The 18,018-nt window shown below is 37.6% G+C and overlaps 1 long non-coding RNA gene across 1 annotated transcript in view; it reads right to left on the bottom strand.

Moving 5' to 3' along the window:
* Positions 1 to 18,018, bottom strand: part of LOC103143779 (uncharacterized) — a 44,175-nt gene continuing 26,157 nt past the window's right edge. The window contains exons 2-3 of the long non-coding RNA XR_001663105.1: positions 2,489 to 2,562; positions 1 to 1,241 (exon numbers count right to left, since the gene is read on the bottom strand). This is a non-coding gene — a long non-coding RNA (uncharacterized LOC103143779). The remainder of the gene's footprint in view (positions 1,242 to 2,488; positions 2,563 to 18,018) is intronic.

Here is an 18,018-nt window from a genome sequence, read left to right on the forward strand (position 1 = left end):
TTGAGCAAAACTTGTTTATTACACTCTGAAAAAACAACATATTTTCAAATGATATAAATAGCAAATTTCCATGGCATACTGACGAATAAAAAATGTGCATGAGAAAACTTTCGGCTGAGGTTATCTTTAGCGCTGATGTCAGAGAGCAGCCATGTAGTTCTGCTGCTGTAACAAAAATCAACTGCAGCACAATCACCATTGCGTGAGATCTGAACAACCTGATCTAGACTGCTTGAAAATAAACACAGTCTTAAACAGAAAAAAATATATTTTCTTGCTTTTTTGCTTTGAATACAGACTCAGTGAAGTAAACCTTGATGTGACAAAAATGTTAAATGCAATAAAGGACTTTGAAGGCTTTAGAAGAAAGGCTTTCGTCTTGTCATGGTCTGCAGATGGGCCCATAGTCAGATCAGGTGGAAATTAACAGCAGACTCATCTATCTGACCCAATTTTCAGCCCACATATCTTTTCCTACAAAACACAGCATGTCAGATTCTTTGCTGACTTGAAATAGCTTTCGAGACCAATCTCTTGAAGGCCAGGAAAAGACACACATTACAGGTAGCCAAGATGCCGCTATGCACAACTTCTTGCATAACACACAAACACACACATTAAAGTAGATGGTTCTCAAAGAGACACAGCTCATATTATACCTGATCATTGCAAACACAAGTTGAAACATTGGCATTGCTGACTGAAACCCCGAGCAGCAGCCTTTATATACACACACATAATGAACGATGTTTGAGGTTCCAAGGCACCCGCTTGCATCAAATTCCACGCAGGCCGGTGCAGATGGTGGGAAAGCCAGAGGGAAATCCCTGTAGGCTTCCAGTTTTCCTTTGAAGCTGTGCTACAAGCAGCAGCCACAAGGGGCTAAAAACAGCTGAGCTTTGGCCACATCAAGACTATACAAAAAAAAACAAAACAAAAAAAAAAAAAACAGAGCATGTTGTACAGTATTCCCAAGGAGTTCAGACAGATGCTGCAGAGAGACTCTGCATTTGATTAAAGTTCACACTTTCCTCTCAAAGATTACAACAGTGACATGATCATCACTTAGATTCCATCCAAAGTTTGAGCAAAGGCAAGTATGGATGCTGCCAGCAAATTAGAGCAGGAAGGTTCTTGTCGACTGGGGCTTTTTGCTTGTTTTGCATGTTCTCTCTCTTTTTCTCTCTCTTTCTCAGTAATGATATTCCTTTTGGTGCTGGTTCATTCTTTTATTTATCTGCCTGTATTTTGTAAAAAAAAAAAAGCACAGAGATCAGTGTTTCACTGGACTTCCAATCGGTCCAGTATGGGACGTTGGTGACACACAGCATGATTAAACAGCTACAACAGTTATGATCAAATCTGCCATTGGTGTAAATAAACTGAAGTAGAATATGGAAGCACTAGCTGCCATGTATATTTTCAGGATTCACATACCAACACAAAGTAGAGTACACCTTATGAATCGGAAGACAACAATATATCTGAATAGACGTCATTGAGTGACATGAAAGTTAACTTAAGAAGACAAATAAGTTTCTCCGTTGATTTAACAAAAAGAAAAGTACAGAGTTTTTCGAACTTAATTTTTAACAATAACGTCCCAGGCCTAGATAGAACAGGTTGTATTCACGCTGAGAATAATTTACACTGAGATGGAGATTATTTGTGTAAATAGGTCACTTTCAAAGGGTTTACTGGATTTTATTTAGGGAAATAATAATAAAGGAGGTTTAAAACATATGCTGTGCACCGTGTTTAGATTGTCTTTGTTGAAAAAAAAGAAGAAAAAACTATCTTTCATTTTTCATCTAGTTCACATTTGTGTGTTACTTTGTGTTGTACGGTTACACAAAATCTGAATAAAAAGTTTGTGGTTGAAACCAAATATAAAAAAAGTTCAAGAGGTTTGAACGCTAACTGGAACACAGCTTAATATTAGTTGACTGGACTGGAACAGAACAATTTAAATCTGTTGAAAGAATTATGTGCAACACTGCAAATAATCAGGCTAACAATATTTAAGTGCCAGATATAAATAGTTCCTCCTTTATAAGAAAAGAAAAGCACACCACATTAACTCCACTCTTTACGGCAGGCATATATTCAGAGGCTAAAAATAGCTGAATGTACAGCCATTAGCCAAAGTGGACTTTTAGATGAGGGTAAAAAAAAAAAATGTCTGGGTCTTGGGTTTGAACAGTATCTCCATAATCTTAACATCATGAAAAAAAAAATGAAAAAAAAAAAGTCAACACAGCACCGAAGGGTGTGCTGCTTCGTCACACTTCCCCTCCAACATTCCCTGATTTCAACAACCGTGACTTTCCCATTAGTGCAATTATCCTTCTAGTGACTACGACTCAGAGTTGCTTCACATTACATAAACTCTCCTCTTGTTCTCTTCATTCAACCCAGTCAGAAGTGTGCTTGGCAGGGGATAAGTTGGGGGCCAAGCATAGATAAAAATAACTCGTTGTTTGCTCACCGGTATGCTGTAACTCGTGGTGTTGTTGTGGGAGCCAGACCGGGTCTCTGTGGTCTCTGTTGTCTCTGTGATTCCTTGAAATATGAGAGCAGCATGATGTGGAGACAAAAGCTTCCCCAAAAGCAGCCAGGATTGGATTACAGTTCATTCATAGGGCTGCAATGTCCTATGAATGAACTAGAGACACTTAAATAGCAATGAGCTGACAGAGGATCTGAGAGATGCAGCATCTTTTAGAAATGACATTTAACACTGGTACGTGTATTTTCAAAGATATACAGATTCAGCTGAATTGAATCGGATTCAACTGTGACTTAAGAGACAATAAAGTGACAAGAGAGGTCATTTAAAATGAACTTGAAGAAGTTTTATATCACTGAGTGATTAATACGTCAGCTGACCAAATAAACAGCCACAGCAAAACAATCCTCTGACAGTGGTCTGACACAGAAAGAAAATTACTTTTGGAATAAATGATGTCCAGTATGTCATATTATCAACACAATTTATTGACAAAATGAAAATTCAAGAGATTAAACTTTTCATTTCTCATAATTAAGCAAAAATAAATAAATAACTAAAATAATAATAATGGTTTAATTTCACATAATCTTTTTGAGTAGAATTAGATAAACAGAAACTTAAATTGGCTGTGATGACTAATTAAAAATTGTTAAAAAAAATTCTTAGATGGTTCAAGAAAACATTTTTTGAAAATGACCTTCTATTACATCTGACTTACAAAGAGGCAGGATGGCAAAATATGAATTCTTTCACATTTGAGTGAAGACATGGGGATATACTTTCTAAAACATTTTCAAAAAATTCCTTTAAGAAAACCAATTACACTTTACCTTTTTATTTTTTATCAGGGCAACAAAATGGGGGAAAAAATGTTTTATAACCCTAAATTTACCCTCCAGTAAGAGTTAAAATATATATATATTTTAAAAAGGTGAAGGTATCTCTCACTTATAAACTAGAAAAAAAAAATCTGGCCTTGATTTTAAATAACAGATAATCTATCGAATTCCAAGTCACTTCATATTGTAACTTGCTGTGTTCGTGTCTGCAGTCATACTCCTTAGCATGTGTTTAAACACACTGGAGCACAAACCTTGGACTTTTCCCAAGATCTCTTTTTTTTGCCTATTTTTTTTTCTCCTGAACTCTCCATCAACACTACCAAATGGTATGCAAACCATTTTTTTTTCTACTAGATTTTGTCCCCAGAAAAAGATCAGGAACAATATTTGTTCATCGGAATAACAGGTAAGAATAACAGTGTAGCGCCAGCTTCATCCTCAAGAGAGAGACTGACAGAAGAACAGCCCGTAAGAACATAGTCCAGACTACAGGGAGGCATTAGGCACTCTATAAATGCCAGAATCAGAACGTGTGCACCGCTGGTTTCAGACGTGCAATGTCTGTCACACCCAGTACGCTGAAGGCAATGAAAAAGTAAAGTAAAATATAAAGTTTTCCAAAGCAAAACACAGCAATCTTTTCTCGCTAGATTGTTCACATAAATATTACATGACACCTTAATGGACGGCATTTTTTTTCACCCTCAATTCATCTAATGCCATCTCCCTGGAACTCATTTACTTCCTGACTATTCTATGGGAAACCGTGAGGTTACCCTGATTACAGACATTTCCTTCCTCCACCGTTCAGAGCAATGCCTGGAATTACTGCACTATTTGCTCAGGCCTGGAGCAGTAAACTGTGGATCCCACACCCACATGGCACATGCATGCATCAGGGGTCACGCAGGTCGCGGGTTCCTGGGAGAGTTCTTCTTAATCCAGACAGAAATGAAAATATTATTCCACACGAGAGACATTATGTTGTTAGACAATCTGAGAAGGTTATTTGGTGGCATTTCACTGGGTTATGTTTGGCTGGAACCAGTGGTGAACTGAATTCAGTTCGCCAGTTTGGACACGAGTTGCTGGCCGCTGTCACCAAACGCCGGAGAACAGCTCTGGTAGCTTTAATTTCGCAGATACGTTCATACCCCTGAAACCTTTTTTCCTTATTTTTTAATGTTGGAAAAATAAACCTCAATGTGTTTTACTGGGCTTTTTATTGATACAGACCAACATAAATTATGGTGTAATTATGAGAGGAGAGAAAAGGATCCATTGTTTTAAATCTGAGAAAGTGTGGTCCATGTTTGTATTCAGGCCCCCTCAGCCAACACGTTGTATAATCAACTTTAAATGCAATTAAAAGCTAGAAATCGGTAGGTGCCTACATCTCATCTACAGACTGGAAATGTTTGTCCATTCTTCTTTCAAAAATAGCTCAAAGATTGTGAAAGTGGATGGAGAACATCTGTGTGTATCAATAGTCATGTTCGGCAGCAGATTATTATTTAGATTTACGTCTGTTTGTTGACTTTGCTTCATTCACCTTCCATGTCCCTCCTGAAAAAAAGCGTCTGCGTCTTCATCCACTATATTTGTGATGATGATGATGATGATGATGATGATGATGATGAGCGGTGTTAGTTTTCAACACCAGGTTTTTTGGTTTTTTTTTAAACAGATTTCTTGAACTAATAGTTGCCATGCCAGCAGATTCTCCTCCTGAGCTGTGGATCTCTGCTCACAAATGTAATCTTTCCAGATATTTATTTTGTTTTCCATTTCATTCTGCTTTGCGTTGTACCATCGCGTACGATCCCACGTCAAAACACATTAAAGTTGCAATGCGAGAACAAATAAATTCATGATTACGGTACTTTTCCAACACACTGCCTCATCTAATCTATAATTGACGGAGGAGGAATTTATGCGCCACTGTCAAAATCTCTGGTGTCAAACAAGCAACACTGTTTAAATAGCGAATACGTCTGGACTTCTGCGTTATAACAACAAGCACCAGAAGAGGGCACTAAAGGCTCGTGTTTTAGTACTTTGTGCATGAAATGCAACCATTGCAAGAAAAACAAGAAGCCTCTTTTGTGCACTTATTTCTGCATGCAGTGTTGTAAAGCAAATTATTTAGAGACTGTACACAATGAGCCACCTCTGTCAAAAAAACACCTATAATAAATATAATTCCTCAAACTCAAAGCAAGTACATTTGCTACAGTAAACAAAACAGATCTGCTCAGCAAAGGAAAGTGACATTTATTAATTTTCCTGTAAAATAAATTCATGTTCCAATTAGATGAGAAATATATACATATATTTTTTTAATCTAAATGATCAAACTGTCTTGCCATGACAGCACTTGCGAAAGGAGTGCATACCACAAATCCCAGATACCAGAATCACACTGCCATCTAGAGAGATGATGCTGCCATAGACGCATTTAGCAATGTTGCAGCTCTGCAGATGACTTCTTTTTCTATCCAATCAGTGTCAGGCTGGATAAGGGGGAAGGTAGCTATTATTGTTGACCTTTTTTTGTACTAAGGAGGCATAAGTGTCCCTCACACATGCACATAATGACTCCAGAAAGCCTGCAGCAAGAAATGATATTTCTGAGAGGCTATATACGGAGTGAAACCATAGAAAAGCTGCAGAAAATGTGACTAATTTGCAAGAAAATGAGTAGAAAAGGCATTTTTATTTTTTATTCCATCCAAAAAACGGGGTAGAGTCATTTATTTCACCTGATGCATAGGAAAAGACAAACCAGAAAATGCTTTCTCATTTCATTTTTTGAAGGGTCAACTGAATTATTGTTCCTACAACAAAAAGTGTCATAATGAAGCTGTTTATCTAAAGAAAAAAGCCTCTGAAGAGTTTATCTGCCTCTAGAAATGCTCAAACTTTCTTCCATAAAAACAGATATCGCAAGCAAAAGGATATTACGGAAAAATAAACTAAAAACAAAAAACAAAAAACAAGCCAATAAAAGAACCTCTTCAAAAACGGAGTCAACACAAGAGCCAGAAATCTGAACGCATGCAAACGGAAGCGCTAAAGTGTTTATGAGCAATAGCTTACTACTTGGCTCTGCTGAATCCAGTAGGTTAAAATTAAACCTGAAGTGTTGCTTCTACACCACACAGTGATAATTCTGACATCTTTGAAGTCCATATGCCCTCCATCAGCTCTGCCCCAAATATGGAGCCGTCTAAAAAAGCTACAGGACCGTGATAATATTAGTCAGCGAGGGGAGGGGGTGTTGTCTGCTATGAAATGCCAAACAAAATTAAAATTACACTTTCTGAACACGATTAGGTATGTTTTTTTTTTCTTTTAAATAAAAAAACACACTTGTCCTAATTGTAGTCACATCTAAATGCCACAAAGATGCATCAACCTTGGAGACAAGTTAGCGCTCTTTAATTTTATGTTTGAATGTTATGATACCGCTTGAAAATATCCATAAAAAAATGGCGGTATGACTCAAAGCAACTTATGAAACCAGCTGAGCATTGTGTTTTTGCTTTAATAGGACTAGGACAATTAACACAAGAAAACAGCAGTTTCTTTTCCCACCACAACACTTAAAAAAAAAAAATCTAATTTCAACAAAATCCATCAAGTATATTTGCTCTTGCACTTCGGGGCTGTGGTTGCAAGGGCAGCGGTTGAAAGCAGAGCCTTGCGGACGTCCTCACACTTTTCGAGGGTACACAAACAAGCCGAGAGACACATTCTCTCCAATGCGTCCATCACGTTGTTTTTGAGAAGTCCTTCAAGCAGAGAAGCAAATAAACTCTGAATATACAGTATCTTCTAACAGAGGAAAAAAACTCTCTGAATTCTGCTGCACAGTTAATTATGTCTCTTAGACATAATGGCAGACCTGAAGTTCAATGATGTTTGGACGTTTTGATGACAAATATGATTGTGATCAAGTTTCAGTCATGAATTTAGCTACAAATCAGCTCCAGTTTCAACAACAAAGATTTATGAAAATAGGATTCATCAACCAAAAATACACCTTGAGACAAAACAGTAAGTTTTTATTTTATTTTGGTAATTAGGAGCAAAATTAATGCCTACTGTTGCCTACACTATTTAATTCAATTCAGAAATGCTTTAATGATTGCAAAGGAAAATTAAGTAATAATATCACTTTACTGCAATACAAGAGAAGTTTAACTTGACTTTTGAATGTGACTTTATCAGACGTTTAATGAACACCAACGGACTAGTCAGAATTTTTCCCAACAGAGGTCAAATTTAGCCTCAATTTGAGTTGAGTAACCCAGACAAGTTCCTGCTCTGTGTGTGCTTGCTGGCCAGCCAAATTCTCTCCAAGCGCGTGTGTGTGAGTTTGTGTATTTGGGGGAAGGGGATCAGTTTTGCTCCAGTAAAATGTGTGGGCTCAAACTACAGGCTGATTGAAGAACGGTGCTTCACGTTACACTGAGCAGGTGAGCCGTGCCGTTTGAGTTCTCACTGACGTTCTCTTCTGTTTTTTGAGACAGAAATCTCCACTCAAAGGTAGGATCACATCATTATCATCATCATCATCATGGGAAAACAGAAAAACCTGCTGCTCAAACACTACAGGTTACGTTATTTGTCTTTCTCAAATTAATGTCTGTTTTTCTGTTTGGTAACCTTTCCTTTGTGCTCAAGTTGCTTCTTACACTTGGACATGCACACTGAAATCCCCCTAAAGTAGCTTCCCCAAAAAACCCCCCTCACAAACACTGTGCACATAATGGCCATGTGGAGGGCTCACCTGGGAATGTGTTGGACAACACTCAGACGTTATGCTACAGTTGAGCCTCAACTCTCTGGAATATCTGCCAAGATTGGCAGCCCAATTCTGGATATCTCTGCTGCGACAGGTCCCCCCCCGCCCCCCACCCTTCGAGCAGCTAACATTCACAGCACCAAAAAGCAATATGCCTCCACTCCCACCTCCTCTCCCTGCCTCCAAAGACCTACATATCTGGGTCTCCTCACACATAATGCATCGCCTGGAGCAAAATTGTTTTTGAAAGACAAGGTGACTAGTCAATGACATCTGAAAATAACCACCTCCAGCTGTGATCCTTAAAATGGGAGAGCAATTCTCCACAGTAAGGCTACCAGTCTTTCTTTCCCTGTTCTTCTGAACTTACACGTGTGTCGATTGTTTCCCGCCTGGGGTGCCTGTCCGCCTGCCGGGTGGCATGAAAGATGTAAAGTTTTTTTCTTTGTCTATGTAAAAATCATACATAAAATTTAAATAATAAGAAGTTAAAGTTGGTAAGAACCACAATGAACATTTGACAAATTGTCAAATGTTATAAAATTGTGGGAAATAATGGATTTCTGTAGAGTATATGTCTGTCGGGGGGGTGGGGGTGGGGTGGAGCTGAATGCTGCTTTTGTAGCGAAAAATCAATCAGTCACGCAATCTCCAAAATCAATCTGAAGGATTTATTCTTCACCTTTCCACTGAGTGATCTCATTGACAAAAGAAGAATCACAAGAATTCTGCATATCACAAAAGATTAGAAATGCTTACAAATCAATGTCTAAATAAATCAATACTTTAACTAAATATAAGGTGGAACAGCAGGACCTAATTACCAATACAATTAAGAAATAAATCTACTAAGTGAAGGTTAGCGCTCCTATGGTTCAATGTAGAGCCTGGAGAAAAGCAACCCTTGTAGGTGAAAGGTCAAGTGAAAAAGAACACTTTTTCATTTTCTGAAAAAGTGTCCTTTTTCAGAAAGGACACTTCCTGAAATTAAAAGAACTTACCTTGTTTAGACTCATCAGTTTTTCCAACACATAGGCCATTAAGGAGTCGTATTGGAAAACTCTAATATGTTTCTATGTAATAAGAAACACAGTTTTTTTTTATGTTTAATACATTTGATTTTGTCTCATATGTTTCTGCCGGTATGCCAATTCTACTCTTGACAAAAACATTGAAAGGATATAAAAAGAAAGTTAGTTTCTATCAAAAGAAAGTTAAGCGAAACGTCTTCGTTCAACATAATTTAGTTAAATTCTGCTTATTTTGATTGCTCTAATTCAGCACAATGTCTCAAGACGCCTTACAAGAAAAACCCAGCTTCCAAGTATAAATAATCAAATTTGGTCCCAATTTCATTCACATCGGTCCAGTTCATTCCAATGCAATCCCATCCCAATATGTCACAACACAGACAGTTGTTAATGCCATGCCAGTTGGTAAAAGAGTATCTGTTAAATGAAGTCGCATTGAATTGTTGTCTCAGCAGGAATCCCTAATCCTTTTGGTTTCAAAATAGAACAGAGCATGTAGGCATAAAAAAGTAGATCTTTGAAAGTCTGATGTTTGAGGTTGTGCTCTTGAATTCAGGAAAGGCTAATGTCATTTAAAAAGTGAAACAAAAAGCTAACAATGTCTTTTTTTTTCTTTTTTAAGATTTTTTACTACAAAAGTAACTTGGTTTCAGCTTGTTCATTAGCTACATGAAAGTCTACACACTTGGATTTTTGAAGTTTTCCTCTTAACCTTTCTGGAAACCCTTGAAATGTTACTGTACACAACATGTGGTCTGTAGAGGAACCCTTAAATTGAAGACGATCAGTTTGTCCTGGAGAAAAAGCTGCCTTCCTCCCGTCTTCTGTGTTAATGAAAGATGAAGTCGCCCTTTTGTTTGACTAAATAAATTTGAGTCGGTTTCAAATTTCTCACTTCACTCTGAAGAATCCCTGCTTGGATTTTCTCACAGACACAATCTACTCACTTTGGCAGACTACATCAAGTATTTTAAACTGGGGCACTCTTGTATAATAGCTCAATCTGCCGCGATAATTGATGCGTTTTAAATGATTTGCAAGTGAGTTTGCAACAAAGTAGGACAACTGCATTCGGAAGGAAAACTACCTCTGCTGTACGCATGATGACTGGAGGAACAGCCAGACACGCTTTAACTCCCACTGGTCAGGAGTCTCATTATCCCCCCTGAAGCTCACATAGTTAAAGAAGTGAATGTTCCTCCTGCTATAATGGGCCATGCATCCCACCGGAGGCTTGAATGAAACCGACGAACTTAGAGTGAAATAGCCACTCTATTGCTCTACCGCTGAGGCAAATGACAGGCGTTTTTGATGGCATGATTGGACCATATTTACTACCAGCAATCACACCTCTGACTGTCGTCGGTGATTTCTAAACGCAGGGCAAACGCCTCCTGTGCTTTCTTTGTCGTAGCCACGATGATTAAAAGATTCTTCAAGCACAAGCCTACAAATCTACAAATCATGCATATATTTTTTTAATTTATTCCAATTTGTTGTTTTTTTGATGAACCTTACATTAGAAGCAAGTTGAATAACTCAGTGTTTGAGGACTCATTTTTCCCCCCCTATTTTACCTTCTAGTAAAATGTTCATTGTAATGTTTCATAAAAATGTCAGGGTATTAATAGTTGCAACCAGTAGGTTTTCCTTTATGCGTTTGCAATAATAGTGATTAAAGATTATAAATACGAATAATGATTGGCAGAGTCGGAAGACGAGTTTTCGGTTATTTTTGTTCCCTTTCTTCTAGAAGAGAAGAGAAGGGAGCAGAGGAGAGAAGGAAGACGAGCACAAGACAAGTTAATATAAAAATAAACAGTGTCTAAAGTTTCTTCCGACGTTCTTTTTTAACATCAGCTTTAAGCTCGCAGAGAGTTTGAAGTCTTTCCGGTTTCTATTTCCAGCGACAGAGTCGTCGGTTGTTGTGAAGTATTTCTTTCCCCGTCTTTGTCAGGATAATATAACTCACCTGCAGGTCTGTCAGAAGAGGAGCACTCCGTGTGAGTTCATCTGTCTGGAGTGAACCTTCTGTTAGTTGACAGAGCAGCCGCTATGTGACCAACGCATCTCAATGGGTTACAACAAAGCAAGAATAAATAAATAAATAAATAAATAAAAATCCTGTGAGGAAAATATAACCAGTTTTCTCTCTTTAGGTGCTGATTGACTGTCGGAGAATCACACTTTCACACCAACCGTCACAGACTATCAAACAAGCCTCTGTCTGTATTTCATTGCCATTTGTCAGTCGCTAACCATACTCACCCACTGTTATTTATCTGCCTTTGGTGACACAATAAAATTAAAATTTGCAACTCTGAAGCTTTAAACAAAGCCACAACAGTGACCAACCTAAAATAGCTCCTGCTGTTGGTCCTGTGCAACCAGCAACGTCTAGTTTACTTACAGAAAAAACGGGGGATGTTGTCAAACGTGACAGCTCAGCTCATGTTATTCAACTGGGACATTGTAAATCCCTGTCGTTTTAAAGTAAAATATAACATAATTGCACTTGCTGTGATGTTACGATCAGAAGTGTTTGCACAAAGTTATGAATCTGTTTGTCATTTTTTAAAATTAACATTACAATAAAGAACAAAACAAAAAGGCAGAGAAAAATCCCAGATTCAGTAACAGCAACTGTTTCTGCACACATCTATTTTTACACAGGAATGGCAGACTGCAATAACACATGCAAATACATACAGCATGCACATGATTTTGAATCATGTCGCAGTTCTCACAAACAAACATAGCAAGTGCAAAAAGGAACTTCAGGTCCAGATCTTACAAGGAAGAACAATCCCTGATTGTATCAGGGAGGGAATCACATTTATAATGGTGTCATTGATAAATGACGGATGTAGATTGTTAATTGTTTGGCTCTTAATGCACAGAAAGCATCAGCTGAAGTTAAAAAAGTATCAGATTGTGAAACTGCATAGTGTTCATAAATATTTGCATTATGAATCTGTAATTCTTTGCTAGAAAAAAAAAGAAACTTGTGCAAAATTAAACTGTATCAAAGATAAAAGGGAATAATGACCAATTTATACGAGTTCTGTCTGATTTCACTTGATGAGAAGTTATTTGCAAAAAAGGTCACCTTACTAGACTGGAGGATCAGTTCTCTCATCTGTGTCGTCCCAGAGATTCTTTTTGCCAAGTCAGCAGCTGTTTGAATAACACAGATTCCCACAATATATATAATTCATGCAGCTCTGGCTTTTGAGAATGCCATGTTACTTGCTCTGGGAATAACGTACATAAATGTACATAAGTATGAGTGAACTTCACTCAAAACCGACTGCAAATTGGCCAGTTTAAATACGAGAAAACCATTAAGTTTCAGATAATCATTTCATTCAGTGATCAACGCATGTCCTTTATGCCTATGTGAATCATCGGGAGGGGAAGTCAACCTCCCATTGCTATTCCTCTGACCCAGCTTAGGAAGTAGTCACAAACCTGTTGCCAATATGACTTGTAAAGGTAAAATGGATTTGCAGAACAAGTTTGACTTGTGATCTGATCCAAATTACAGACAGCAGCAGCACATTCTAAAGGTGAGCAGAGATGGCTGATGACCTTACAATATCTGTCTATCTAATCCGGAGCAGATAACAAGCTGAAGATCGTGCACAATCTTTTTCTTTTAAGCAGCTGAGATCTCAAATTTCAGATCGAGGGTCTGAGTTGGTTGCCTCGGCCTCTTGGTTCCCAATCCCACCTGCATGCTCTTGAAGCACACATGACCCATTAATTAACTGAAGCATTGCATATTATACATTTATTTCCGTAGGTGGGTTTGTGAGTCTAATGAAAAGAAAGTCACCTCAAAGACATCATTTGCTTGGTTGAGTTATTTTAGGATCAGATCTACTGTCGGATCTTGTTTGGGAACAAGAAGAAAGTAAAAAAAAAAAAACAATAAAAGAGATGTACAAACTTCTAGCACCTCTAATGAATTTGCTTCAACCTTACGTTTAGTGTCCCCATTCTCCCTCATTCTGACCTCTTTGTCATCTTTGTTATCTCCCATCTGTTTATTCCTTAAATCCTATTTGTTTTTTTCCACAGTAGGTAGAAACAGGGACAGTGCTTGTTAATTGGATAGAACATAGGCCCAATTTTAAGTCTCCAGATGCAAAACTCACTAATTCTCTTCTTCTGTCACATCTGGTATCCAATAAATCTATCGAATATAAGACTTATTTGTCTGCTCAATAGTTGTGTACATCTGTACTGGAACTTTTATCGAACCAGGAGATTATTAGGCTATAACACAGCTATTTACCATTTCGTATTCTTTATCTTGCAGTTAAAGCTTGGGTTAAAGAATTAAAAGTTAAGTTTTTATGTATTTAAATTTCATCGTCTATCCATAACAATATGTTATATCCAGACTAATAGGAAGTCTTTTTTTTTTACCCCTCTCAGCTACTAATCATATTTCATTCATCTCATGTTTGGTTTGAGAAAATAGAAAAATAAATATATATTTTTTATTAGAACCACTCAGGCTATCAGACTTGGGGGAAAAAAAAAAAAAATCTTTAAACCGTTATTATCTGTCAAGCCTTTCCAGACAGCTGAATGGCCTAATCAATGTAAGAGGAGATTTTAAGAAGAGAAATAAAGACACCATTAAGGCAGCTTCCATCAAGATGAACCATGCTCAGAATTATGCTGCTCTGCCAAATGTCACCTAACAGCTTGAACAAAACTCGCGTTATTACCACTGTCTCAGTGTGACGATAATCCCACTAATTTCCAACAGAGTAGTGACCCTGCGGCTCAAACTACGCTTTATCTCCATTACTTTTCCTCTCTTGGAAATCTCATTGTACTTAAGTCGTAGAATGTTTTGCACAGAGCTATGCGCCACCACGTTTGTCTCGCCCATGGTCATTCAGGCTTTTTTTTTTTCTGTTGCCATGACAACTTTTTTGCACTGCTCTCCATCTTGATTGTGTGCAAAATGAATAAAAAGACAAGGGGAAAAATGTCAGGCGCTTAGAGGCAGAGACGGGCGAACAGCCCCACAATGAATGGCTTCAGGTTATTTCAAAAGGTTCGGCTTCGGGTTTTTGAGACATTGCACGTCGAACAGGCTTCAATCTCCGCAGAAATCTACCTAGAGCTGTGGAAAATGTGTTGATTGATCCTTTAGCAGCTTAGCAGAGGCATCACCATGGCATTTGATGAAGGTTGATGTGGAAATCACAAAAACCCTTGAAAGCCTATTGTTGGCCGTACTTCATGGTGTGACCTTTAAATTTCAGACACATTATTAGCCTCCTGTTGTTTCCAGATTTACTGAGCAGAGATATGATTAAACAGAGTAATGAAAGATTAAAACAATCACTGAATATTAAACGGAAAATAGATTAAACGATGACGGATAAAAAAATATCTTGATTTCTATCGATAAGACCATAAAAAGCCAATACCATAGTGTGAAATTATAATGCAGAGGCACCAATAGCCATAAGTGGTTCATCCAATATCAAGAGATGCGAGGATGAAAAGAAACCAGATGGCTGAGAAAGTTAAATCAGGAGGTCACACACATTTGTTTGAGTGTCTCTCTGTGAAGTGGCTTGCTTCATCCCACACACACACATACACACGCAAATAGACAATACGCAAGACTCATGCAGCTGTGAGTGGAGGCCATGACACTGAGATCACATGACACCTGTTGTTGGTGGGTTTTTCAGAGAAGCCCTATTTGCTTTTTCTGTTGTGATAGTGTTTGTGTGATGGAGCAGTGAATATCAAAACTACATTTTTAAAATAGAATGCAGCTCTGGTAAACAATCTACTAAAAGTCTGCTTTGTTTAGAGAAAGTTTAATCAACTAATGACACAGCTTTGCACAAGAAACGCTGGCTTGTCAAACTCCTCAAGTCAAAAATTTGCCGATCAAGAGGACCACAATTTTGTGGTCAATACTTACTATACCTTTACTAAATGCATTTTAGAAGAAACTTCAATTGTGGCCTGATCAATTTGAAATTAAAATAAATGTTTCTTTCTCCTGCCCTCCACAAATTTAAGAAGATTATGTTTGGCTTTTTTACGGTTTGGGAAGTTTACATTTATTTTTGTACATGTTAGACATTTTAGTGAAGTTTGAACAGAAAGGTGGTACAGACAAAACAATAAAACATTAAGCATAGTCTGATTTCTAAAAACTAACCCCAAGAGATGCTCGTGAATAAATACTGTTTGCTTAAATCACGTTTGTTGATTTAAGCAAAGTTAGATATGGAATAGATGAACGAACACTATTAGTTCATCTAACCCCATACAGATAACAATTGAATAAATTAACGTATAATGTCACAGGCATTATATGATCGGAAATGATCATATACTTGCTTGTTGGTGTAATGTCTTAGTTTGTAGGTGAATATTGTAATTATTACTCTGGATTTGAAATTAAGGGCCAAAAGGTTGCAGTTTAAACATGATAAACATGTGATAACGGGCCTGATGCTAAACAGAAAAAAAACAAACAATAATCTAAAATACAAATATGAGTTTTTCAGAATATTTATTTTAGGAGTAGTGACTCTGCTTTTCCTCTTGAAAGTACTCCACATATTTCCTACGGAGTTTAGGTCAGGTCAGCTTTTTGGCCAATCAAGAACATTGGGAGAATGATTTACAAATTAATGGCAACATTTACAAGTGGACTTTGGAGAATTCTTCCTAATACTCGTTCAGATGCCGCTGATGTTCAGGCGTGTCATAAGACAGGGTATGTGGCAGCAGTAGTCCATGTTCTGATACGTCTGTAGGTGGTGCGTCTTGAAGCAGTGACTCTCGCTACAGTCCACACCTTCTTCCCAAACCTCTGAATATGTTTTGCTTTACAATCCTCTTAAATATTCCCTGATGCCCATTTTTTTCTTCCACTAGACTTTCCATCGATATGGCTGGATCCAGCACTCGGCTTCTTTGGCAATAATAACCTTTTGTGTTTTATCCTTTTTGTGGAGGGCATCAACAACTGTTGACTGGACAACTGTCTGGTTCATAATGTGGCATCTCTATAATTTGACAACTTATTTTTTTTAATTGATATTTTTGATTTGTTCATTTTTATGCCTTCAATACCGCTAAGCCAAACATCAAGATAAATTCCCCTTTCTATTTATGAAGTTATCCTTTTATATTTATTAGAAATTCCAACTATCCTTTTAAAAGCTAACCTCCTCCAGTAACATGGTTACAACAAACTCTTTAATCTTACCACTGAGAGAGTGCATAAGTCAGCTGTGCCACTCATTCATGAAAAAAAAAAAAAACGACAAAAAAACCCCCAACAAAAAACAGGATCATAATAAAATTCCCCGCTGTGTGAACACTCACTTTGGCTCCGTCTCTGTCTAAAATGAAATACAGCCCTACCGTCTAACCACCTGCTCCCATCCCAAGTGTGGCATCCAATGACTAACTTTTGGACAAAGATTTACCTGAGAGAGTCATCCGGTTGTCACATGGTTGTAACTAATTTCTGCTGAGAAGCTGTGACGGCATAAATCCCTCGTTTCTGCTTCAGAAACGACGCCGCAAATTTGACAGAAAACAATAAAATACTATTGCTTTCGACGCGCCACAAAACACAGACCAGCACTTTTTCTCGATCCATTTACTCACTCTTCCAACGAGGTAGTAAATACATAAAAAAGATTCACCATGTTCACAAAGAAGGGGGCATTAAAGGTCAATTCAGGAGAAGCGTGACTAATTACCAAATATAATAGAATAGAATAGAAATATCTTTTATTGTCCCACTGTGGAGAAACTCAAGTGTACCAGCAGCAGGTTACAGGTAAATGGAAACACGCACATTTACACTAAGGTAAAAGCAGTACCCTGGAAGGTCAGCATGGTGGATCTGCGCCTGCAGAAATCTCACCACGTTCATCATGTTCACCCTCAGCATGTAGAGAACAATAAGCTTTTCTTAACTGTACAATACAGCATTATTTTAATATAACCATTAAAAAGTGATGACTCATCAATATGGTATAAAAAAAAAAAACACTGAAGGATTTTGAACCGATGCAAAACATTAAAAACTATATTGCTACATATTTCTTACCTCCAGGAAAGAGAAAGCCTTACCAAACAACCAAGACTAAGACCTGAAGATAACTTGTTAAAAGAAAATTAGACATTCTGTCCTTGGTTAGACTGTGAATACTATTTATAGGGAACTTTAAAAAAAGATGCAAGCACTCACCTGACAGCAGTTTGTAGATAAAAGTGGTCTCATATACCAAAGATAATTCAACATCAAATAGAGAAAGCTAGAGATTACACTTGTGGCTTCTTGGAATTATAATTTTAGATGAAAAGGTTTCTCTAAAAATAATTTGCTACATTTTCAGCACATCAATCCCCGTCAAAGGTCTGCCGTCATCCGTTTCCTTCTGGAGATAATCAGTGATCTATAATTGTATGAAATGAACCCCCCAAAACACACATAATTTTTAACCTGCTATCTTGCTGACATATAAACTACAAATTGAAACTCAAAGCCAGTACGCTAGGTGCTGGCGTGCAACATTTCTGCAAAATCAGAAGTGTCATGCTGTCACTATCTGGTTCAATGCAATTTGTCAAAGCCAAAGTCAGCATCGTTGTGTACAATAACATTATAGGGCACCTCATAGAGCTTGGTTTTGAGGAAGACAAACTTCTCAACATCTTAGAGTCACCGGTTAATTTCTTCCAAGCCATTTTAAGCTGATTCAGTACTTAGAGCAAAATGAGGCCTGGCCATATATATATATATATATA

The sequence above is a fragment of the Poecilia formosa genome, unplaced genomic scaffold, assembly GCF_000485575.1.
Source record: "Poecilia formosa unplaced genomic scaffold, Poecilia_formosa-5.1.2 Scaffold115, whole genome shotgun sequence".
NCBI classification, from domain to species: domain Eukaryota; kingdom Metazoa; phylum Chordata; class Actinopteri; order Cyprinodontiformes; family Poeciliidae; genus Poecilia; species Poecilia formosa.